General features: G+C 36.1%; 1 protein-coding gene and 1 pseudogene across 6 annotated transcripts in view; one reads left to right on the top strand and one right to left on the bottom strand.

The window, feature by feature from the left end:
• The window catches only part of MITF (melanogenesis associated transcription factor), a 212,665-nt gene that overhangs the window by 48,863 nt on the left and 138,844 nt on the right, over nucleotides 1-24,958 (top strand). The gene's annotated exons all lie outside the window — the stretch shown is intronic.
• On the bottom strand, nucleotides 18,354-18,472 carry LOC112484392 (annotated as a pseudogene).

The following is a 24,958-nucleotide window of genomic DNA, read 5'->3' as shown; positions in this document are numbered from 1 at the left end:
ATGCTTTTCAGCAATTTGTGACTCTCTTCCTTTCTATAAATCCAAGAATTTATTACAGACATTTCTGAAGTTTATAGAGGCTGCTTTTTGGAGTGAGAGAAAGGAATCAGGATTCTTTGAAAAATCATTTTGAGTATTTTCTGGGATCCAAGAATAGGTAATAATGACTCCCTCAATGTTTAATGTCCAGAATTTTGAGATCTATAAGTAAACAGTCACAAACTAGAGATTCTAATGGATTTTTAAAAATAGGAAGTTTTTAAAAGTATTTTTGACAGGTTAATTTCTTCCCCCTCCCCTGTATTAGAGAAATTTTTGTTGAGAAGCTAAATTAGCAAACTAGTCTCCTATTTAATCTATGGTAAATTAGGAATTTTCCATGTGACTTGGATGGCTACTTCTAAAGGTATATAAATCTAAACAATGATTTTAGAGGCAGATTCTCCTTTATAAAAGACTTCTTAACATAAGAAAATCATAACTTACCCATTGTAAAGTTAAGACACTATTTTAATTTTTTTTCTGAAGTGTTAGATCCAGGGTCTGTTTTCCATTGGAGAGCCCTAAGTAAATCTCAAGGGTCTCATATATCAATGGAAAGATTGGCCTGGATTGTGGGCTCCAGCACTTAACTGTGTGGCTTTTGTTTGTTTGGGCTAGTTAATACAAGTGAGAGCCTGTTATCTTTGTCAAAGTGCTGCGGTTGGATTTTTTTTTTTTTTTAACGTTACAAATCTATTATCTTCCTGCTGTGTCTCTTCCATGGAAGCTTTGTACTGGCAGAGATCCCTTGGCCGCAGAGCTTAGCTGATGGACGTGGCATTGAGCATAATTCAGGTTATCCTGAGAGGGGCTTGAACATTCTTCATGAGGGCCGAGGCAGGGCCAGCTGAGCAGAACAGTGAGTCATGGCGTGCTGGGGCAGTTGTGTCCTGAAATAGCAGCAGCAGCAGCAGCAGCAGCAGCAGCAGCAGCAGCAGCAGCAGCAGCAGCAGCAGCAGCAGCCAGTTAATAGCAGTAGCTAGCCTAGCATTAGTGATGCTTCCAGTGTGCCAGGTACTCTGCTAAGTAAGTGCCTTATATGCATTATCTCGTTTAAATTGGCAACAGTCCCATTAGCTAAGTACCATCTTTCATCTCCATTTTAATCATCTCAAAGTCACATGATTATTAAGAAGTAGAAGTGGGACTTGAACTCTGATCTCTTAGACACCCAAATTTATGAATTTAACAAATAACACTACACTCTCTTTGACTGAAGTATGCATCGTCACTGGCTTTTTCCCTCTTTTAAATCACATCATACTAATTTTTACATTGTAATCCAGGCACATGAAGACTCTCTTTTCTTATTTTTTATGAGTTTAGGTTTTGATAAAGTTTAACCTTGGGAAACTGAGAATGACCTTCAGCCAGAGATCATGTCCATCTACTGAATGGTCAAAGGACAAAAAGAAATCTTGGGGGTATGTGAAATGTTGGGAAGGTAGCGTAAAAGACAAAGAGATAGACAGGTGGATACATCCAGGGCGATTTCTACCTCCTTAGAGGAAAAGGAGGGTTAGTAAATATAATTCAAGAACCAGAGTTCAGAGTTCAGCTAGGTAATAATCTCATAGGAGGCTTTATGGAAAAAAGAAAGATTTTGTGATCAATAAATTTGGGAAACTGTACATTCTGATATCCATTTGGCAACAACAACGAAAGCACTCACGGCATCTAACTCTTATTGAGTGCTTTTTATATGCACTATAAATGTACCAACACAGTAAGGTAGATATTAGTTCAAGAAGAAGAAAGGTCATCCTGCTATTGTGTGGTGGAGCTGGGATCCTAATCAAGATAGTCTGGTTCCAGACACCGAACTTCTCTTTACTGTTGCCTCTTCTGGTGACATCTGCTGAGCACATAGACATGTGCCAGGCCCTGTTCTAAGTTCTTACATGTGTTTATGTTTACTCATTTAGCCATCTCAAAGATCATAATGTGTATCAGCATATTAAAGATTCTGAAATGTCCAGCAATCAGCAAACTTTTTTATCTTTGTAGTGTTTCTCATATTTACTTGACTACAGAATTTTTTGTCTTTTTTGGAGGGGGAGAAGAGTTGAAGGGAAAATTTATGCCATTGTGTACTTTGGGGAAATTAAGATCAACAGAATCATTTCATTCTAACTTTGCTTCCCTTCAAACACAGGTATGAGACATGATTTATTTTCAAAACAGAGCAAGGAATCCCCCAGAGTCAGGCTCCATTCTGCAACTGCACATGCCTGGTAACCTTCATCAGGGCTGCATCTTGCTGCCCCCAGGGACACGAATACCTGCTTCTATCTACTTTATGGGCATGTCGACAGTAAATGATTATAAAACTCTTTGAGTTCCTTAGAAGAAAGAAGCTATTGAAGTCCAGGTCTTTGTAATGTCCTATCAAATATCCAGAGTTCCTTCATTTAGGTTAATGTTGAAAAATGAATGTATATCCTAGCAGGACAGGTTAAATAGCTTTAGCTCATTCAGAGGAGGAAAGAAAACATATCTGGAACATGTTCACTGCTCCCCCCAGCAGTCAAATCTTCAAGTTCTTATAAGTGGCACTGAGATGTCATGATTGACGTCAGTCACTTGAGTAACATTAATATTGAGTTTCCTATAAAACTATGGAAGCCATGTGTTTGTTTGTATGGTCTTATCATTTTGGGGTCCCAATATTTGAGTCCAGAGACCCAAATACATACATTGTGGGCACATATCGTTGGAAGTGTGTGTTATTTAAAACATTTTGTTTCGGCATTAGAGTTTGATCTGTGTATCAGGTAAAAAATTCCTTCAGTTATGAATGACATAAAATCCAACTAAAGCAAAAATGATTTATTGGTTCATTTAGGTGAAGAATCCAGGTCCTTTCAGAGTTGGTTTCAACTTCAGGGTGGATTTGACTCAGAGACCTAGTGTTACTATCATGGGTCTGGTTTCTCATCCAATTCACTCTGCCTTCATTGTGTCATGCCATCTTTAATCTATTGTCGATTCTACTTCCTGTCAAGATGTCTACCCAAGTACTCCTGGAGCTATTTATTCCTTCCTCCACATTGAGAGAGAGGGAGAGAGAGAGAGAGGTGGTGGGAGGGAGGACAGATAGACAAGCGGTTGGAACAGACAGGAAGAGGCAGACAGAGGCAGACAGAGAGGCAGGCTTAGAGACATATTTCTAGAATAGCAAGGAAGATCAAACCTTTTTGTTGACAATGGCTCCATGTTCCACTGATGGATTCTAAGTGAGCTTTGCCAAAAGAAGTGTGGATCCTAGAGAAAGAACAAGATAGTTTACAAAGTAAAGTCATTCTCACTTCTCATGCAGATTTAAACAGTTGAGACTCATGACACAATTTACCTGATAGTTTTCTCTTATATACTCATGTTAGCAGTTGCATGTGAAACTGGCTTGTTAATAAATAAAAGACCTAGATCAGAGTTTAACTTCTAAAGGATTTAGTTTCAAGCTCCACTCTTTCTTAGGAGTACAGGCTACACCAGACCAAATTGCAGGATCCTCTTCCTTTCAACTTGTTGAAAAGTCTTGATGTTTTGGTTTTGAATTTGTAAAGCATCAAATTAAGTCTCCATCTGGCTAGAATTCTTCTCTACCAAATATCTTTTGGATGAGTGAATCTGAGATTTCATTAATACAGTATAAGTTATCCTAACTTTATTTCTTTTTCCTTTGTATTAATCTCAGCATGGCTGCTCCTTATTTCTGACATTGAACTTCATACTTTAACAAATAAAAGATATGTGTTTCCACATGGGCCTCCTAGGTGCCTGACATTACATAATAGTTCTACAAAAATTATACCACTAATAAAATAGTTAATGTTGAGAGGCATAAATACCAAGAATGATAGTAGGAATCAGAGGTGAATTGAGTGCTGTCTGTGTGCCAGGAAAACACTGTGCTAAGCGCTTGATCTGCATTGTTCTGTTTGTTCATCACAACAGCCCTGGGGAGGAGGTGCTGTCATTTCCTTCATATTACAGATAGGGAAACTGAGGCTAAATAATATGTACAAGGTTGCATAGAGAGGAAATGGTGGAGCCAAAACACAAAACTCTAACTCTGGGCCCTGTGCTCTTAACCACTATTTCCTCTCCCAGAAAAGCCAGGATACTTCAAGTCTGCTCCATCTATTGTTAAGTGTGGAATTCCTGGGAAGTTGCATTATCTCTTTAAGTCCTTCTGAAGTTAGTGCATCTACCTACTAGTAGTGGTAGAAGATTGAAAGAGAGCATTTACCAGCTGTGCCTTGGAAAAACCTGACCCAGGAGTCTTTAACAAAAAAATTTTTATTTGCCCCAATAACCAAAACTATTTTGAAAAACAACAAAGTTGGAGAACTCACAATTCATAGTTTCAGAGCATATTACAAAGCTCTGGTAATCAAAACAGCGTGGGACTGACATAAAGACACAACTAGACCAGTGGACTAGAATGGAGAGCTCAGAAGTAAACACTCTCACATATATGGTCAAATGAACTTTGAACAGGGTGCCAAGACCACAAAATGGGGAAAGGACAATCTCTTCAACCAGTGAGGTGGGGAAAACTGGATAGTCACTTACAAAAGAGGTTGGATCCTTACACTGTATACAAAAATTAATTGAAAATGGATTGAAGATCTAAACATAAGATTCCAAATGAAACTCCTAAAGGAAACAGGAAAAGCTTCATGACAGTGGACTTGACAATGATTTCTTGGATATGACAACAAAAATATCGGCAACAAAAGAAAAAATAGACAAGTGGGGACTATATAAAATTTAAAAACTTTTGTGTGTCAAAGGAAGTAATCAGGGTGAAAAGGCAACCTATAGAATAATAGAAAATATTTGTAAGTCATGTATCTGATAAGGGATTACTATCCAGAATATAAAAAGAACTCTTATAACTCAACAACAAAAAAATCAACCAGATTAAAAAATGGACAAAGGACTTGAATAGACATTTCTCCTAAGATGACATACAAGTGGAAACAAAGATATGAACAAATGCTAACCATCACTAATAATAAGAGAAATGTATATGAAAACCACAATGAGATATTACCGCATACTTATTAGAATGGCTATTATAAGAAAACAGAAAATAACAAGTGTTGATGAGGATGTGGAGAAATTGGAAACCTGTTCACTGTTAGATTGTAAAATGATGCAAATACTGTGGAAAACAGTATGGAAGTTCTTAAAAAAAAAATAGAACTACCATATGACCGAGCAATTTCACTTTTGGGTATATATGCCAGAAGAATCAAAAGTAGGGTCTCAAATATTTTCACACCCATGTCCAGTATTATTCACAATAGCCAAGAGATGGAGGCAACCCAAACATCTATTAATAGATGAATGAATAAATAAAATGTACTATGTATGTACAATGGAGTATTATTTAGCCGTACAAAAGGAGGGAAATTCTGATGCATGCTACAACATGGATGAGCCTTGAGGACATTATGGTAAGTGAAATAAGCCAGCCACACAAGACAAATACTGTATGATTCCATTTATATGAAGTATCTAGAGTTAGTCAAAGTCATAGAAACAGAAAGTAGAATGGTGGTTGCCAGGGACTGGGAGGGGGCAGGGGGAAAGGGAGTTTTTTTTAATGGGTATAGAGTTTCAGTTTCATAAGATGAAAAAGTTTTTGGAGATCTCTTGCACAGCAGTTGATAATAATACTAACACTACTGAACTATATACTTAAAAGATGGTAAATTTTATGATGTGTGTGTGTGTGTGTGTGTGTGTTTTACCAGAATTTTCAAAAATTACGTTTGTCTCCTGGTACTAATTTAACTACTTAATTATTTGAACTTCTGACTTGCCCCAAACCTGACCCTGCAGGATGAATGAGGCCCACAGACACATTCAGATGGACTCACAACCTGTTTTTGACAAAGTTTGAATTAGTGGTCAATCTTTTAAAAGATTAGGAATTTCACATAAAATTTCTATTTTTAGCTTCTCTTGGAAAACCAGAAAATCTGGAAACTCTGGGCCTACATTCTGTCCAACCAACAAATGACTGGAACTGAGAAGTAGGCAACCTCTTTTTATTCTTACACCAGGCCCAAGGCCATACATATATGTACATACATTCATACATACACACACATATGTGTATATGTGTATTTACTTTCTTGTCACATTATTTGTAGGTTTAACATGTTAAACTCCTTAATTCCAAATGTCTCCTATAATAATGCACTGTGGATGCTCTGCTGGTCCTCCACTAACTACTTAGGGTTGCTAACCTCTAAGTAGCCTATTCTGTTTTAGATCTGAGAGTTATAATCCCTGTCTTTCTGTAGGAACAAATATAGAGCCTCAGTGCTGTTTTTTTTCTTTTGCTATTTTACTTGCAGCAAATGTCCTACGAGTCATGTTCTAAATATAGATGTGTTAAATTTCAAATATGAAAGTTTTTGATGGGTCTAAAGCCAGTTTGCTTATCAGAGGAAATGCTATGATTGGCACAAGTCTTTACAGACTCTGGGGGATTGTAAAGTCCGGTCTCCCAACTGTGCTTCAGCTCTGAGGCTGAAAGAAGCTCTTTCACTGCTGAAGAGTTCTCCAAGTTGTTTTTCTTCTTAATAGTGTGGTGATTCTTTGAATGTCATAACTTAGAAAAGATAAATACATGTTCCTTAGTGCATTTCACCAGCACTGAATTAATAGCACTGGATAAATCATTTCTGCAAGCAAAACAAATAGTGTTTTCTGATTTTCTTATATGCCGTCTGTAAGTAAATGCCTGTGTATAGAAAGGAATTCAGAGACCCAAGAGCCTGCCTCTTGATGAGAAGTTAAGAAGAATAGTTACTTGTTCAAAATATAAAAATTGTGACTATTTGAAAGTTCACATTGGCCCAATATTTTATCTTGTATGTTTTAAATATTATTATGTGCTCTTTCAAGATAGGGCTAGTGGTGTTTGTTGCAAGTAGGGGTAAAATATTGCAGAAACAGTAGTCGTATATTTTTTAAAGCTATATGTTGTATGACATTTATATGTGCATGAAGCATTATTAGAAATGCCTGTATGTTTCATGCTGGGCCTACTTGATTTATGCAGTAGAACTTAGAAAAGGTAAAAGTGACCAATAGTAGGGAAGGCTTTAGTTTCCAATATTGGTAGACTAGAGGTATTCAGAGAACTTTTTGATAATGAGACTCGAGTAGTTAAGTTCCTGTGCCCTGAACGTTACTCCTCAAAAGGGTGACTGATGTGCTGAATCCTTATCTACATTTGCCAGAAGTGAGGCTGTCATCTAGCACAGTTGACATCTCTGTTTTTGAAAAGAGATATGACTATAGTTGATCCCATCACTATCTGGTGCAGAATTTTTGAAGATGAGCAGTGAATCATAGGAAACCAAACCAAACAAGCCAGTTGAATCAAACTGCATTGCTAGCTGAAGGCGCCTGATAGTGAACAAAGTGACAGATGTTTGGAGTTGCTTTCCCAAATTTTATTTTAGTGCTTTTATTCATTGCATTGGTCAACAGCAGCACTCGCTGGCAAAAACAGGAACAGACTCAAATTTTCCTATCATCTATTACAGTGAAGTTCTCTTTTTTTCTTTTTCTTCTCTTCTCCACCTTCCTTTATTTGCTCCTTCCTTCTCTTCCTAAGCGCAACTCACTTTATAAGAATTTTTTAATTACAAAAGAATAACAAAGAAAAACTTCTTAATTTTCTTCCTCACCATCCACAATCCTGCCCTTCTAAGTAAATCAATATTAACAGTTTGGTTTGTATCGTGCAGACAGTATATATGCACAGAAAAATTTGTTTCATGCAGACAGTATATATGCACAGAAAAATTTGTTTAAGTTTTTACAAGAGTGGAGTCATGCTGTATACAGTGTCCTGTAACTTTCTTTATTCTCCTGACACTATTTCATGGGCATCTCTCCAAATCAGTACATTTAGCTAAAAAGCATTATTTTTAATGGCTGCAGAATATTTCATAGTATGATCTTATCATAATTCATTCACATACTCCTCCAGTTGATTGATTCAGATTGTTTACAACCCCCCTAAACCCCCAAATTGTGCTGCTTATTTTAACTGCATTTTTTTGAAAAGCCTTTACTCTGTGTGATAATTGAAGAGGAAGGTTCAAGTGCTTCTCATTTTTCATTTTGCTTTTATTGATTACTTTGTAAATTTAGTTTGTTTTATGTGCTTAGGTCTAGGAATCTTTGCATTTTGGATATCTATGCAATAATGTGGGGTTTCTCAATCTTGGCACTATTGTCATTTTGGACCAGATAGTTCTTTGTTATGGGGCCTGTCCTGTGCATTGTAGGATATTTAAAAACATCACTGCCTTCCACCCCCTCAATTCTGGTAGCATGCCAACCCTTCCTCAAGTACAACAACTGGAAATGTCTTCAGACACTGTCAACTGTTTCCTGGGGGCAAAATTGCCTAGTTGAGAACCATGCTCTAATAGATAATGTATATAAGGTATATATTTAGAAACTCAGTTATATGGCAGAAAATTATTTTTCTTCTATATACTTGTACATATATACTTGTTTTTCTCATGTATACTTGACAGCATGAGTCTAATGTCACATAGTAGTATTAGAAATTAATCTCAATATTAAGTTCCAAATAATGAGCCTCAGTTGGCTCATTTGTACAAGACAGCACTGGGATCTTCTTTAGGTTGTGCCATTTTGGTGACATACTGGTACATTGACACAGGGTCTCCATTATAAGCTATGCTATCTTAATCCCGTTTGAGTATTTCTTGGCTGTGACTGGGGCAACACCTACTCAATTAGAGAAACATGGGCATGAGATGGGAATGCCATTTGAGTCATATCATTTTATTCGAATGAAATTCAGGCACTTCATGTGGTACACATAGTCCTGCCCATGGCACTCTGGATATTTCAAGTGTGTAGTAGGCCGTGGCACCCAGGTAGCCAACCCGTTGTCTCTGTTCTACAGTAGCTCTCCAGCTTCTGACCATGGGCAAAATGGCCCCACTGCAAGGATCATTGTCCCCACTTTCCACGTATTCTATAATTTTTCTTTTTGCAAATAGATGCGTGTATAATGATTTAAGCAGCTTCACATTTTACAAGTGACTATTGTTAATATGTTTAGTTAATAGGATGTGTATTATTATATCTGAACAGAACTGAGCATCAGGCCCTTAATTAGAAATGTATCCCCTTAAACAAGCAAAATTTTTTTAATTTTTTTATTTTTTATTTTTTATTCTTTTTACAAAAAGTCAGGTGGCCTTCTGTTGGTTCGACTTAGTGCCCTTTGCAAATAGATGACTAAAGATTACTGATGTTTCTAGGTGCTGGGGGTTAAGCCAAAGAGCATTTCCCTTCTTTTGCTTAATAATGAGCTAAGATGATTGAGGATCCATTGTCATGTCTTTGGTTTGCATTTTAGTTTGATAGCTTTGTTGTCAAGGTTATAGGAAAACATTAAAATTTGCGTGCATTTATTTAAAAAATAGTAATGTCATCTAGGCTGTTTTGCATTTATGGTTTATACACACACACACACACACACACACACACACACACACCCATGTAGCTACTGCTCAGATCAAGAAGGTTTGCTCTCAGCCAGTAACCAACTCTTCCCCCAAAGAAACCATTAGTCTGACCTCTGTCACTCTTAGCTTTGCCTATTGGCAAATGGAATCAATCAGTATTTATTCATTTGCCTCTTTTAAAGAAAGCCTGATGTAGAACTCTTTCAGTTAAAAAAATGTAGGAAATTATGTAGTCATTTTTCATATTACAGAGAAATTACCTTTGGTTTTAAAAAATAATGAGTTTTCTTACCTCACTTAAAAAACAATCTTCATAAAATTTAAATATTTGTACATAGCTATTTATTAAATGAATCTTACATATTTTAAATTCACATGAAATTATAAATATACGAAAACACATTTTTAGTCTGCTTTTTCTTTATTTTTACTCATGTACGTACCCATACCAAGTTATATAGAACATGGGTTCCTTCCATCATAAATCGTATAGAATCTGTTGTAATGAAACAAAATTTTAGTTTTCTGTTATTTTTGAAGATTGGGTTGAGTTGTTGTTCCTTTGAGGAGTATGGCAATTGTCTTTTTTGTAGAAAAAGGGGATATGACCTGACAGGATTTTTTTTTCTGATATGATCTGTCTGTGCCTGTGAGGAATCTTTTGAAATAGGTAATAAAACCTTTAGTGCCATTCCAATTGTAGTTTGTGAAGCTGACAAGCAACTTTTCTTTGGGAGAGCTGGAAAACAAAACCTGGGAAGACTGACTTGTTACTTTGTCCATACTGGTTGCCCTGACAACAAACTAAACATTTCAAAATACTTGGGCAAATGCCAAAAATAAATGATGCCTGGGGGTTATGTTGTTAAAGCAGAAGTACCAAGACCATGTTTAGATGATAAAGGTTGCAGAAACCATATCCATTTAAGAGAGTTTTGTTGTAGCTTTCTGACTCTTAAGCTAAATGCATTAGCAATGAGAAAATCTTTTGCGGTAAGTTACAGTAGCTAAAGGTTAAGGTGATACAGGAAATAGAACTCCAATCTTTGTTTTTCGTTTTTTTTTTTAAACCTGTGTTCTCACATTGTACATATTCATAGAGGTATTTGTAGCCTTGTAGCAATATCTACAAATCATGTAAAGTGAATGTTTATTATAGCATTTTCTGTATACTAATTATCATTCATTAAATAATTTTGGCAAATGACTAAATTATAGGAAAAAGGCTTCTCTTGGCAAAACGGGAAGGATTTCTGTTTTGTTAGACTCAGTGGGAGAAAAAAAAAGATCCTGTTGCAGCATTAGGTATTTAAAGGGGAATAGGTTATAATAGTTGAGTACTTAGGGATTCGGGAAGCCCCTTTCACTCTTTACTGTTTTCTTGAGACTTATACTCTAATATCGTCCTCTTTGGTTTTAATTGACATTTATTTTCAGTCTTGATTTTGGAATGCTAATACTTTCACTATACATTTAGTAAAAAGTAATATGATTCCTTATAGATGACTTGATTGTCAAAGTAATTTCTTCTGCCCATTTGGTGGAAATACTTGGCATTTTTCATCTATGATCGAGCTTATCTTTATGAACTGTCAGTGGTGTGGTGACACTTGTAGTGATAGAAATCTGGGACTCTCATGCTGTGGGTCAGAGATTACAATAAAAATATGAATGTTGATTTCCGAAGGTTCATGCCTTTTAGATTTTACAGAGGGATCTAAATAGATTGTAGATAAAATGGTGATTCATAGTTTTAGATTTAATTAATCAGCATCCTAACTGAAAAGAAAAAAAACACCCTCCAGAACTCTGTTGTCTTCAGTGGGTCCAGATCCCAGTTCTTTGACCTTCTGAGGTAACAACATTTATCTACCCTGCTTATGCCTACAAATGACCTGGCCCTGCCTCTGTTTCCCCATCCGTAAAGTGGAGATACTGCCGCCCATATAATATAGTTGTTGGGAAGATTAAAAGCCCAACTTATTTTAAACATGCCAGCACAGTTCCTGCTTCTCCAATAGCTGACATTTTTATTGTTTTATGGTAAGGAGACTATGTTGTATTAGTGGAAGCTAGGCAGATAAACTTTATTCTGTTCCTGTTGACATACCGGCTGTATGGGTCTCAGCCAGGTGATTTAACTCACTTAACTGCCTCTGAGTCTCAGTTTCCTTAATTGCAAATTGAGAATCTCAAAAAGATAATATATTTAAAGTATGTAGCATGGGTCTCGGCATGTAATAAGTATTCCGCAAATGATAACTGCTGCTGTTATTATGGTGGTTATTATATCATTATTATTATTACTTGACCATATATTTACATTGCAAAATTTTTGCTGCCATTTCTATAGCCCAGCTACTATTATCTCTCCCTGGGTTATTGTTAGCCTTCTAACCCCTCTCCTGTGTTGGTATGAAGACCCTACGTGGTCTGGTCTTTGCCTACCTCCCCATTCTCTCATATTGCTCCCCACTTTTCTTTCTATGATTCGCCTACCCTGGACTTCATTTATTTCTTCAAATGTGTTATGCTACTTCCCTGCAGAAGGCCTTTGCAAATGCTGTTTTTCTCTTTGGAATAATAGTCCTGACATTTTCACCTCCACTCTACCTCTTCAGTTCTCTACTCATTCCCTTATTAAATATCCTCATAGGATCCTTGTACTTCGCCTTAACTTTGCCTTCTACTTAATTATTTAAATCACTTGTCATTTTACATTTTTTTGTGGGCTCATTTAATGAATTCTAAGCCCTACCTCAGACTGTAGGTCCTGATTGAGCAGAGATAATGTGAGATGTGGATTTCCATTGTATCTTCATTTAGTTCCCTACCACACTCATTTGTTGTGAGAGGGAGTGAATAAATGGATGAATGACTGAGATGGTAATAGAAAATATCTGGTCAACATTTGAGGAGATAGAGGCAGATGTGGGGTGTGAGCTTCATCCCTGGCAGAATGCATAGGAAGAAAGCAGATTAATAGTCTGGCACTCCACAGAGGAAAAACAGTGTGTTTATGCAGGATGAAAAACTGTGCAAATGAAATGCAGGGAGGAAGGAAGAAGCTTAGCAGGAAATAGTTGTCGAGTGTTGGAAAAAGGAAATAACTGAGAAGTGACTTGATAGAAAAGTGTGCATATATATTTCCTCTGCTGTGGTTCTTATTTTTTTTTCATTTATTCATTTGTCACCTTGGTGCTTTTTTTTTTTTTTTTTGGTCTGATTTACAATATTTTCTTTTTCCCTCTAGGTTGCCATTTCCATTTATTTGTACAGACAAACTTATATACCAAGATAAGCAAAGAAACAATGGCAATTTCATTTTTATTTTGTTCTTCCTTCCCAGGACAAACACTATTGGTTTCTTTCATTGTCTTATTATTTCATCAAAAATGCCCTTTCCTTATCATTTCTGATTGTTTAAAGCTTCAGCATTGGCTTCTCACTTCAGTTGTCCATGTCACTTAAATGAAAGGGGAGATTTTTCAGGGAAGAAAACCTCTGCTGAGACCACTGTCAGGTACTCTGGTTGAAGGGAGTGAGGAACCATCTGTAATGTAGGTTTAGTATTTTTCTTTTTTAGTCTCTAACATTTCATATTAGCATTATGTTAAATATAATTCATATAACATTCACCATTTTATAGTGTACACTTCAGTGTTTTTTTAGTGTATTCACTATCTTGTGCAGTCATCACTGCTGTCTAATTTCAGAACATTTCCACTACCTCCAGAAGAAGCCCTGTATCTATTAGCTGTTAGTCCCAGCTTCTGATTACCCCAACCTCTGGCAATCATTAATCTACTTTCTGTTCTTATGGGTTTGCTTACTAGTATTTCATATAAATGGCATTATGCAATATGTGGTCTTTTATGACTGGCTTCTTAGCATAATGTTTTCAAGGTTCATCCTTGTTGTAGGATGTGTTAGTACTCCATTTCTTTTTACGGCCAAGTAATATTCCATTGTATTCACAGACATTTTGTTTATTCATTCCTCAGCTGATGGACATTTGAGTTGCTTCCACTTTTTGGCAATCACGAATAATTTAGCTACAAATATTCTTGTACAAGTTTTTATGTGAACATGTTTTCAGTTCTCTTAGGTGTATACTTAGTAGAATTGTTGTACCTTATGTCAACTCTATGTTCAGCCTTTTGGGAACTTTTAGGCTGTTTTCCACAGCAGCCGTACGGTTTTACATTCCCACCAGCAATGGACTAGGGTTCCAGGCCCCAGTCTCTCCATATTCTTGCTAACATTTGTGATTTTCAGTTTTTTTTGATTACAGCCACTCTAGTGTATTCAAAGTTGTTACTGTGTCTGACTTTTTTAATGGTGGTTTCTGGTAGGCTTTGTGTAGTTCTCTTCTCTCCTTTTGTTTAAAAAAATAATGGATATTGTTCTTGTCATTTTTATTAGAACTAGATTTTGAAGTGGGCCTTTTCTGGGACCGAAAGAATCTTGAATAGTATTTGAGATACTACTGTGTGTTTGGGAAGCAACATGCTTCGAGAAGGTAACTGAACCAGAAAATGGCAGTTATAGCCTATAAATTAGGATTTTTTCCCTACCAAATCAAGCTTCAAGTAAATAGTCTTAATGTGTGAATTATAGAAACCTATCGTTATAGGAAAAATGTCAAAAAAGAAATTACAGTAATAAAAATTTGTGTCTATGGTTTGGATTTTTTTCCTTGTGTAACTTTTTTTTTTTTTTTAACATTAAATGCTTATTCATCATATGTTTTTACCATGATGATTATTGGTATGTAGACTAATCTTGTAAGATCCTTTAAATCTTGTAGAAAAACTCTGGTAACATTAGCCAACCCTATTTTTTATTCTGTTGTTTCAAGTGGATAAAATATCATGACATTAAGAAGCTTAAACAATTATAGATTTCTTTTCCTCCCAGTCATTGGATGTAATTTAGTATTGAAAAGATAAAATTACTCAACTTCAGTTAACTTCAGCTGTCTTAACCCCTTCTAAAATTCTGTTTGTGGATTTGACAATGTCAAATCAGTGACAACATTATTTGTTATTTTCTAATAAGATCATCACCATCTAGTAAAATCGTCAGCGTCACCCATAAACATGTGAGTACTTCAGTTATGTGGGCAAACTGGTTTCTAATCTTTAGGGGCTTACAGTTAAATACAGAGAGCATTGATGCCAGTAGGTATCATGGATGTGAAACGTTTGCAGCATATAGTAGGCAGGAGGAAGTCCCTAGTTATAAAGATAGAAGAAGCAACTATGATATATTTGACATTAAGATTTTAAGACATTTCCATATTTCAGGCATTAGGGAAACATGCTGATTTCTGATTATTCTAGGAAAAGAAAATTAGGAAAAATACTGGAAGTAAACAAATATTTGTTGAGGGCCTACTAGGTGACAAGCTGTGTTCAGATGTTGATTGTAGAGTGTAGTGGATGAGAGTTAGGGGTCTTGGAGTCAGATGGCTTCAATTTGAATCTCGGCTGTGACAACTATTTGTGTGATTAGAGTGAAAATGAGAGCACCCACAATCCATATGGTTGTGAGGATTGGAGGAAACCAATTTAAGTAACTTCTCTATTTGGTGCCTGGCCCATAGTGGGCAGTCAGTAAATATTAGCCTCATTATCAAAATAGTTTATAATTATTTTTATTTTATGTAATTTAATTATCATAATTATTACTTGAAGGAAGTGGTATTATACGCATTTTTCATGCAAGAAAATGAGGCTTAAATTGTCAGGAGATTTGCCTATAGCATTTCTCACCTAGGGGTGATTTTGACCCCCAGGAGAAATTTGTCAATGTTTGGAGAAATGTTTTTGGTCGTTACAACTAGGGTTGCAGGCTGATACTGGCATGTAATAAGCAGAGGCCAGGGATGCTGCTGAGCATTCTACAATGCACAGGACAGCCCCCACAACAGAGAATTGTCCAGCACAAAATGTCAGTAGTGCCCAAGCTGAGAAACCTGGTCGACACATGGACCTTCCAGGTGAAGAAGTAGGATCATTTCTTCATGAGAACCCAAGGAGTGAAATAAAGTTAGTTTTTGACAAGTCCCTTTAAGAGAGTTTCATGGCTCAAGACTCAGATATGGCTTCATGGGGAGGGTGACAAGTCAAGTCAAGGTAAACTGAGGTGATGTTGGAGGGAATTGCCGTTCATTTGTTTTTTCCATCATTGGTTCATGTATTGATTTGATATCATGTATTGATTCATGTGTCGATCATTTATTCTGGAAACACTTAGTGAGCACCAACTGTGCTGGTTATGGTCCGCATTCTCATGCAACTTCTATTTTGCTAGCCAGACATCACAGAAATGGAAGAGAACATTTTCAGAATGTAACATGAGAAGAGAAAAAATGATTTAATATATGAAAATGCAGTTTATGAAGTTGTCTAATTAGAACTCTCACATTAATTTTTTTCCTTTATTCATTAACTACTCAAAATCATTTATGTACTGGCATTCACTGGCATCTTCTTGCTAGGTCCTGACATTCTTTGCTTCTTGTTAGGTCCTGACACTCTATGCTTAGGGAACTTTGTCTTCTGTTTGTCTTTCCATATATATCCCTCAGAAAGAATTTGCAGTTTATCATTCTCATTACCAGTGAAAATCTTTACAGAAATAAGAGCTGTATTGGTCTGTATTGGTCTCAGCTGACTTTAGGAACTGAGGTTAATGCTTGGGGTAGGAAGAACCTTCCTTAGATATTTACTGAGCACTGTGGTTTACTTTTAATAATTATTTTAGTATGAGATAGTTTGTTGGGTTTTATGGGAAATATCATAAATATCTAATTTCCCTAAAAAATGCTTGACTCATAAAAAAGATTGGAATAAAGCAATTATATATTTTAAAAATGTGTCTATTGATAGAAATTAATACCAAAAAGCAAATGTGTACATACGTACACATACTTTAAGATAAATTGAAGGTCTTGATTTGCAGCATTGATAGAAATTAATACCAAAAAGCAAGTGTGTACATACATACACATACTTTAAGATAAATTGAAGATCTTGATTTGCAATTTACCTAATAGTAGATATTACAAATATTTTAACATCAGTTCCTTTTTATTTGCTGAGTATTATTTCTTCATGGGATTTATCTTTTTTTTTTTTTTAATTAACCACAAATTTTCCCGTAGTGGGGAAGAGGATAAGCAGTTTCCTTGGTGCTGGGAAATCCCCCTCTTAGAAGTGTATATTCATCATGAATGAGCTAGGCTACATTTTTGGTTGTTTCTGTTCTTATCTAAATAGAAAGGTCTGAGGCAGATGTACCCAGTGCTATACATATGGAAGAACCGAGTCAGTACCACAGGGCACAGTTTTACTGGTCACTCCTGTGTAGTACGAGCATGCACTGAGCTATTTAATTCTTTTACTGTGGGACAGCCAACTCTACGAACTCTCTGAAGTTCTAAAAATACATAACCATTTTTATGACAGATAGCATAATATATTTTTTTCTTGATTAATTTTGCCAATTTGGTTTGTTTCCCCTCTCTTTCCATTTTCTACTCCCCCTTCCCTCCTGCCAACAATTTCTTTGAACCCTCTACACACTTTTGGGGTTGAGGCCTCCTTTTTATTCTGGCTTGTTTATTGTCGTCTCTTCCACTAGATTTTCCAAGCTATAATGTCAAGAAGAATGTTAATTTTGTTCACTATACTTCAAAACTTAAAACACTCATGTTATATAATAGACAATAATTATTCAGTGAGTGAATAAATTCATTTTTAGAAGAATGGTAGATAGTGTTCTCATACTTTAGTCCATTTAATGTAAATGATCATGTGAAAATCTACCTTGCAAAGCAAATTTTGGGTGCAGTCTGTTTGCAGTTCTAAAAACACTGAGGGATTCATTTTACTGTTCTTTTAACTGAAAGACTTTTTTTAAAAATGAGGAATTAACTTGATAATAAAAAGATTCTTCGAGACCAAGAGCCAATTTGTAATATGAAGCTAAGGATCTTTTCCTCAGAAAAATGTATTTAGCCCATTATAAATTTGTGCATGTAACAATAAGATTTATGGTCCTTTATAGGTGTGTCTTTCAACTCATATGTTAAGAACTTAAGCTGTTCTCTCTGAAAGAAAACTGATAATTTAAGGTGGAGCTCTTTTACTTAAAACTGTGAGCCTATGGACTTGTAATCAAAACCACAATTATTGTTAGATTGGTTCCATGTGTAATTAAGACAGAAAAAATACAAGCCAGTAAAATGAGTAATGCAAGGAAATTGTGATGCACAGCTTCCTTTGGAAGAAGGTTCACACATTCATCCCTGTCTAGTTCTCTGGTGAAGATTCTTATCTTGGCTGCATAGATTGCTCTGTTTAACATAAAGGAAAACAAGATGATCTGCCTTTGCTTGGGGAAGCTTCCTTCTCGGCTTCCCGGCCCCAATAAAGTATTGCTGGCTGGATGATTTTCTTTTAACTTATGCACTTTCCCCCAGCATGTTGGTTGGTGGTCTTATTGCCTGACTTCTCTTTTATTTAGAATTCCTGTGGTACGTTCTAGCCCCCTGGAGCTGTGTTAGGGATGACATAGCACACCTCAGACCTGAGGTATGCTTGCATGTTAAATTTTATTGCCTTTGGCGGTCTGTGGATCTCTTACTTCTTCAGTCTGATTAATGGGGAATTCAGAACTGTAGTTAGGAGATAGTTTACCTGAACTATTTATTATTGCTTTTTAAAAATTATTTACTTATTTTTTTATTTTTTATGCCTACAGCACCTGGTCTTTCTAAGGGGTCTCTCATCCAAGTACTAACCAGGTCTGACCCTGCTTAGCTTCCGAGATCAAATGGGATTGGGCTTGTTCAGGTTAGCATGGCCATAGACTATTATTGCTTTGATGGAATTAATGATCAAATATTAGCCCAAATTAGATCAAATATAGTGCCCAAAGCAGAAACATGGACTGTGCTTAATTTTACATTTCCCTTTTCAAAGGCTTTTTGTATTGATTAAAGCCAATTAATAAATGGAAATGTAATTTAATTTCTTCTATACCCTGGTTGAATTTGATGAGTCTTGCTTTTCTACAGTGACATGTATACAGACAATATCTTTGTTTACTAAGTGCAATAATTAAGGCAGAATGCTTTTTACTGCACTCCTGTGGTAGATAAACTACTCTGATACTTTTCTTTGGGTTAAAGTTTTCTTTTTACAGCCTTGGAAGTACTTACCTCATCGAAACAGTTAATCTTCCAGTGACCTATTTTGGAATATATGGACACAAAGGCGTTTCTCTAGAGTTGCCCCAAAGTATTGTGTATTTAGTAACTAAACTTAGTTATTTTAAATGCCAGAGATTGTTGAGTTGGCTATATATTTGATTGTTCTCTCTGTTCAGCAATTTATTATGTTGGAAAGCTACTTGGTAAATATCTTTTTTTCTTTTTTGTTAATCTTGATATGAATATGTAGCTAGCTAGATAGATATAAATTTAGATTTTATGTTCATTAACAATTTAATCAATATTTACTGACTACTTTGTATAGTTGCTGTAGCAGTAGTTACTGGGGATTCAATGATGAACTGAAACTGGGATAACCATATAAATTTTAGTTCAGTTGGATACTTGTGAGACCCAAAGGTGCCACTCTTAGTAAGTACTCTAGGAAAACAAGTGTAAACCGGGACTGTTCCAGGAAAACTGGGATGAATGGTCACCTTAGTTTAAATAGGCATAGTCTCTGTCTTCTTGGAGCTTGCAGTCAATAGAGGGGAAGAAGATTAATCCAGTAATCAGACAAAATACCAATTTAAAGCTATAAAAAATTATAAAAGACCATATAATAGGGGACTTGACCTGGTTGTGGGGTTAGGGAAGGCTTTTCTAAGGAGGTAAATTTTATACTGAGATATGGAAGGAAGCTTAGGAGTAGAGTATGGTGAGAATATTTCAGAAGGAAAAAGAATGTGCAATAAGCTTTGGGGTGGGAAGGGAGTATGGCATATCCAGACAACTGTGAGAAGACCAGAGTGATGCAGGCACAGCCCTCAGTGCAGAGCGTGGTGGCGCTGAGGCTAGGAAGCTTGGTCCAGTCCTCACCACACAGCACATTGACTGCCCTGGAAAGGGTTTAGATTTTACCCTTACTTAATACAGTGGGAAGCAATTATAGAAGTTAAAATGGAGAGAGGGGATTAGTAGGTAGTGGGTCACATCATCATTTGGTCTTTGAAGATTACTTGGGCTGTAGTGTGAAGAATAGATTGAGCAGAGATGGGCAGGCTGAAGCAGGGCTGGAGTCAAGAGTGAAGCTGAGGAGAGTGGTTAGGTGGCTCGTAGTCCAGTTGAGGGACTATAGTGACTTTAACTAGGGCAGTAACAGTGGAGTTGGAACAAATGAATTTGAGAGGTATTTCTGAGCGAAACTCAAAAAGACTTGGAAACAGACCCTTACGAGGAATGAAGAGAGTTTAAAATTCTTTTGTACCTACCTGTAATGATATACAGTCTGTTGTGTGCGGTCAGCCTATTTTGTAGATTGAAAATTGGAGCACTGAACAGAAACCACAGAACAGATAGGGATAGCTTAACTGACTTCTGAGATAGTCTCTAAGTGACTGGAGATAGTTTATGAGAAGTCAGAAACTCAGAAATTATCTTAACTATTTCATATCACAAGGGTACCGTGTAGTATGCATCTTAAAAAATGAATTGGGTGTGGGGGAGAGTACAGCCTTTACATTCTTGTGCCAAGAGTTGAACTATAGTATGATTCCAGCTAGCATTGCTTTGTCATTAATTTCTTACCCTGATCTCTCCTCAATTAGCCTGTAGGGCATCATGACTAAGGTATCATTTAGGATGCCAGAATAATTTTCTAAATAATAGGGGTTGAAAGTGCATTGAAGGGGTTAAGGTAAGGATTCCCAGATGCTTCATCTATGATCAGGGTGCATCTTAGATATTGGGCCCAACTGGTTTATCACATGGTTCTTTTATAAAGCTGTTGCTCATATTAAAGTGTGATGTAATAAAGCTTATGAATTAAAAATAAAAATAAGGTCACATGAGTGTGTATAAACACCAATGAACTAAGTGTATCTTTCTTTGTTATGGGTGGAAGACTTTTGCTTTTGTACATGACATAGCATCAGGCCAACATAGGTATTTAAATATTTGTCAGATAGTTTGCTTCTTTCCTTGATTCTGGGTTCTTATTTTACTCATATGGCCTTTATTGCTGATGTATAATGCACACTTGTTAGCAGTAGTTACACTAGATCTTTCTCTGGGGTCGTCTTATAATATTAGTTCGGATACTATACTGAGAACATCAAAATTTACATTAGCATAAGCACAATTCTGTTTACTCTTTAGGTATTAAATATCAATTTTGTGGCATTCTAAAATTCTTAAGATAGTATCTTGAACATTCTTCCGAAAATATTGTTTCAATTAAGTAAGAAGCAGAAATTCTTTCACAGGTCTCTTCTTCTTTTGCTTAGCCCTTTTTAATCTTGGCAAATTATGAAATTTCTGCATCAGTTTATACATAGTGATCCAGTTTCCATTAGCAGTCTTTTTTGCCTGACTGGAGGTGAGGAAGGACGTTGTTAGAAATTTTCATCTGCTGTCTCTTCCTTTTTGTTTGTTTGTTTGTTCTGTGCTGAGTATTTTAAGCAGGCTCATCTACCTTTGGTCCTTCATCCTCAGCGCAGCATTGGCTGTCCAAAAGAATCGGATGTTTTTTTTCAAAAGCTTAGTGCAGATTTTGATATCTTGTTGCAGGATTTGATACTGAGAGTGACTGAGGCTAGTGTTCAGGGATAATGTAGGTGGCTTTGACTACTGCTTGCCAGCTCATTACTTTACTAAGCATTGAATCATATTTTAGATTAAATGTGGTTAAGTTTTTCCATTCAGTTCTTAAAACGTTATACACCACGTTAGATATGTGGCTTGTTTAACTATGTTTGCCATAAGCAGGGTTCCTGGATTAAGGTTCAGTACGAACTGGGGCAGTCCAAAGATTTATTTGATGGCAATATGCTCAGCTTTTGAAATAAATAATATTTATTTTTAAATAATATTCAATATTTATTTGAAATAAATAAATAATAGAGCTAGTACTCAAAATAACTTTTTAAATTTAACAATTTTGACCTTCATTCAAAACGTCAGTTTTGATTAACTCCCTGAAAAAATACATGTAATGTCAACATTATCTATGTGATAAGTGGAGCATATGTGTTGCTTTAAATCTTTCTTAGCATAAAAATCCTCATTAGTGACAGAGAAATAATGACAATCTTCAAGGGCCACTATGAGGGACAAATAAGATTATTCATTTGTTCATTTAACAAATATTCATTAAACATTTAAATGTACAAGGCACTATACTAGACATTGGGGGTATGACAAAACTAAACCAAGCCCTTGCCCTCATGGAGCTTATATATTACTTAATATTTGTAAAGCACATTATATGTGATTAATAAATGGTAGCTTTAATTGTTGCTATCCAAAATTTGTCTAAAACTTGTCATCTAAAATATGTTGTTAAATTGTTTGAGAATTTTCCTTATTTTGTATTTGAATTAAAGTAGAAGTGTTGAATTTCTGTAGATATATGTGCACATTTAATTTGAAATTTCTAAAACAGTAATTCTCAATTCTGACTGCACATTAGAATGACATGGAGAGCTTTTAAAAAACAAAAATACCAGTGTCAGGACGCTGCCATCAGAGATTCTAAATAATTGTTCTCGGGTGGGACTCGGGCACTGGTATTTTTTTAAAAGCTCCTAAGGTGATCGTAATGGGCAGCTATAGTTGAGACTTACTGCTTTAAAGGTAGGACTATTTTATGAGTGTTTATACATTATGGTTAATGATAGATTTGCTATTTTTATATCAAGATGTATAACTTGCTGTGAGAGAAGAGCTATATCATTAGCTATGGATGGAACAGTTTTGATGATAGGTTTCAGAATGAAATATGTGGCTTCAGAAAACTAGGATATGTGGACTTTAGGCATGACTGCCAAAGTGCATCTGTGTCACCTTAGGTAAGTCATTTTACTATGTAGGCCTCAGTATTCTTATCTGTAAAATGAGGGGTTTGGTTGAATGCGGTGAGGTTGCTGACCAGTACTAGCATTTCGCTGTGCTATAATGCAGGGGTCTCCAACCCCTGGGCATGGAACTGGTACCGATCTGTGGCCTGTTAGGAACTGAGCCGTACAGCAGGAGGTGAGTGGTGGGTGAGTGAGTGAAGCTTCAGCTGCTCCCCAGCGCTAGCAACTCTGCCTCAGCTCCACCTCAGATCATCAGGAATTAAATTCTCGTAGGACACCGGTCCCTGGTGCCAAAAAGGTTGGGGACTGCTGCTATAATGTATTGATTTAATGCCCCAGTTTGTGAATTACCTGTAACCAGAATGGTTTCTTGGCCCGCTGCCTTATTCCGTCCCTTCCCCATTTCTAATCAAACCAGTGGGAAACATCCAATCAAAACCCGACAGACTGTCAGCTGGCCAACAGAGAGCTGACTAAGTCTTGGGAGAGTTCGAGTAAAGACACAAATGTTATTTGTATCTGTGAAACATAGAAGAATGAGGAAGGGCTGGGGGAGCTTAATGATCACCTTGGACCATGTGTGAATTGTGGAGTAGGTGTGCAAGGCACAATATTCATGGGAATGCAACCAGGTAACCCATGAGAGAAATGGTGAAGAGAGCTTTGTGTTTGACCTCATCCTAGTTTCAGTCCCCAGGGCCCTAGCTATATTTAATTCCTGTCCTTGGGCAACTGTGATATCTTCTGCTGTTTCCTTATCACTTCTTCATCCTTGTACTCCAGTGGGTTTCTGTCTTTTGCAACCCCAAATGATTTGAGTAGAACATTAGGTTAGTAGAAATTTTTGAGAAACAAATGGAGCAATAATAAAAATAGAAATGGGGTAAGGAGAATAAGCAAAATAACTTAGATGTCATAGAAAGAATGAGGATAGTAAGTTATAGTCATAGCTCTGTCCCAAAATAGCTCAGTGACCTTATCCAAGGTGCTTGACTACCAAGTTTGTCTAAAATGAGAACGGTGCAATCTCATAGGGATGGTGTAATGAAAAATTAGATTACAGTTGAAGAAATGCTTTGAAAAAGTAAAAGGCCACATCAGTGAGGGGATCACCTTGTTAACAGATATTTGGAGAATGCAAGTTTTGAGATGTTTGTCCTCAGAGACATAAGTTATAAAATATGCTTGTAGGACTAAGTTTTTAAGTGTTGATTTAACTCTAAACAGAATAATTTTTTACTTCCTTCAATTTTTAATTTTCATAGCTTGATTTTTCTCCCAATGATTATTATTTTATTCTCAGAATTTCTAATTATTTGTTTCCTAAATTATCTTATAGAGTTCATATATATACATATATATTTAGATATAGTTCAATGTTTTTATAAAGTTCTGCTGAAAATATGGATAACAGAGTTCTGTGTGTTATGAGTTAATGATAGAGTTATTGTTTTTCTTTCTTTGGGTTCAGTGAAGAGCAAGAATTAGGTCATGCATGCAAACGATTTAGTTGGTTGGGTTTTTTCTTGTCCTCAGTTGACATATCCTAAAATTAATTTGTTGCGTCCTGCTCAGTGGGTTGGGCAGATAATGGGAAAGGTTTGTGATTGGAATAGTAAGGATGTCAAGAGTTCAGAACTGAGGGAACTTGTCCCTGCAGTGAACATGCTTAACATTTGGACACTATTAAGCCTGACTCAGACAAGAGTTTCTTATCCTTCTACATTACTCTTGAAGATAACTATTCATTGACACAGTCCAGTAGCTAAGAAAGATTAGATAAACTATAAGGAAGATTGGATTGTTTAGTAGATAGAATGCGTACAAAATCTTTTCTATCATTTATGCATTTATTTACACCAAGTGGAATAATTCTGTCTCTTGGAAGTGCTGTTACATTTTCAGGTATATTTTGACATTGATAGTATTCCCTTTCTCAGTGCCACTTACAAATTCAGTTTATGTCAGAAGCAAAAGTATAAGGATTTCTAATAGACTGTACTGCTAGAAAGACCTAGGATATTTTCCCTTGCATTCCAAATTGTTTTCTATTCCCTTAGCGGAAAAGGAAGATCAAATGTGGATCTCATAGATCTGACGTTGGACCACAGGTTTCTTGAATCATTAGCAGCTTTGATGGAATTACCTAGCTTGCATATATTTAAGATTTCTTTAAAAGGTGTGAAGCTTATTATTTTCAGTGAAGTGTGAATGGAGCATGCAAAACTGTCTTAAAACTTAATGACAGGTTGATTAGAGTTAATAGATTTAAGTTCAGTGGAAAATCA

This window comes from Pteropus alecto, unplaced genomic scaffold (genome assembly GCF_000325575.1).
Source record: "Pteropus alecto unplaced genomic scaffold, ASM32557v1 scaffold75, whole genome shotgun sequence".
In the NCBI taxonomy this organism is placed as follows: domain Eukaryota; kingdom Metazoa; phylum Chordata; class Mammalia; order Chiroptera; family Pteropodidae; genus Pteropus; species Pteropus alecto.
Note: the sequence above shows the minus strand (reverse complement) of the source record. Positions and strands in the feature narration are given on the sequence as shown.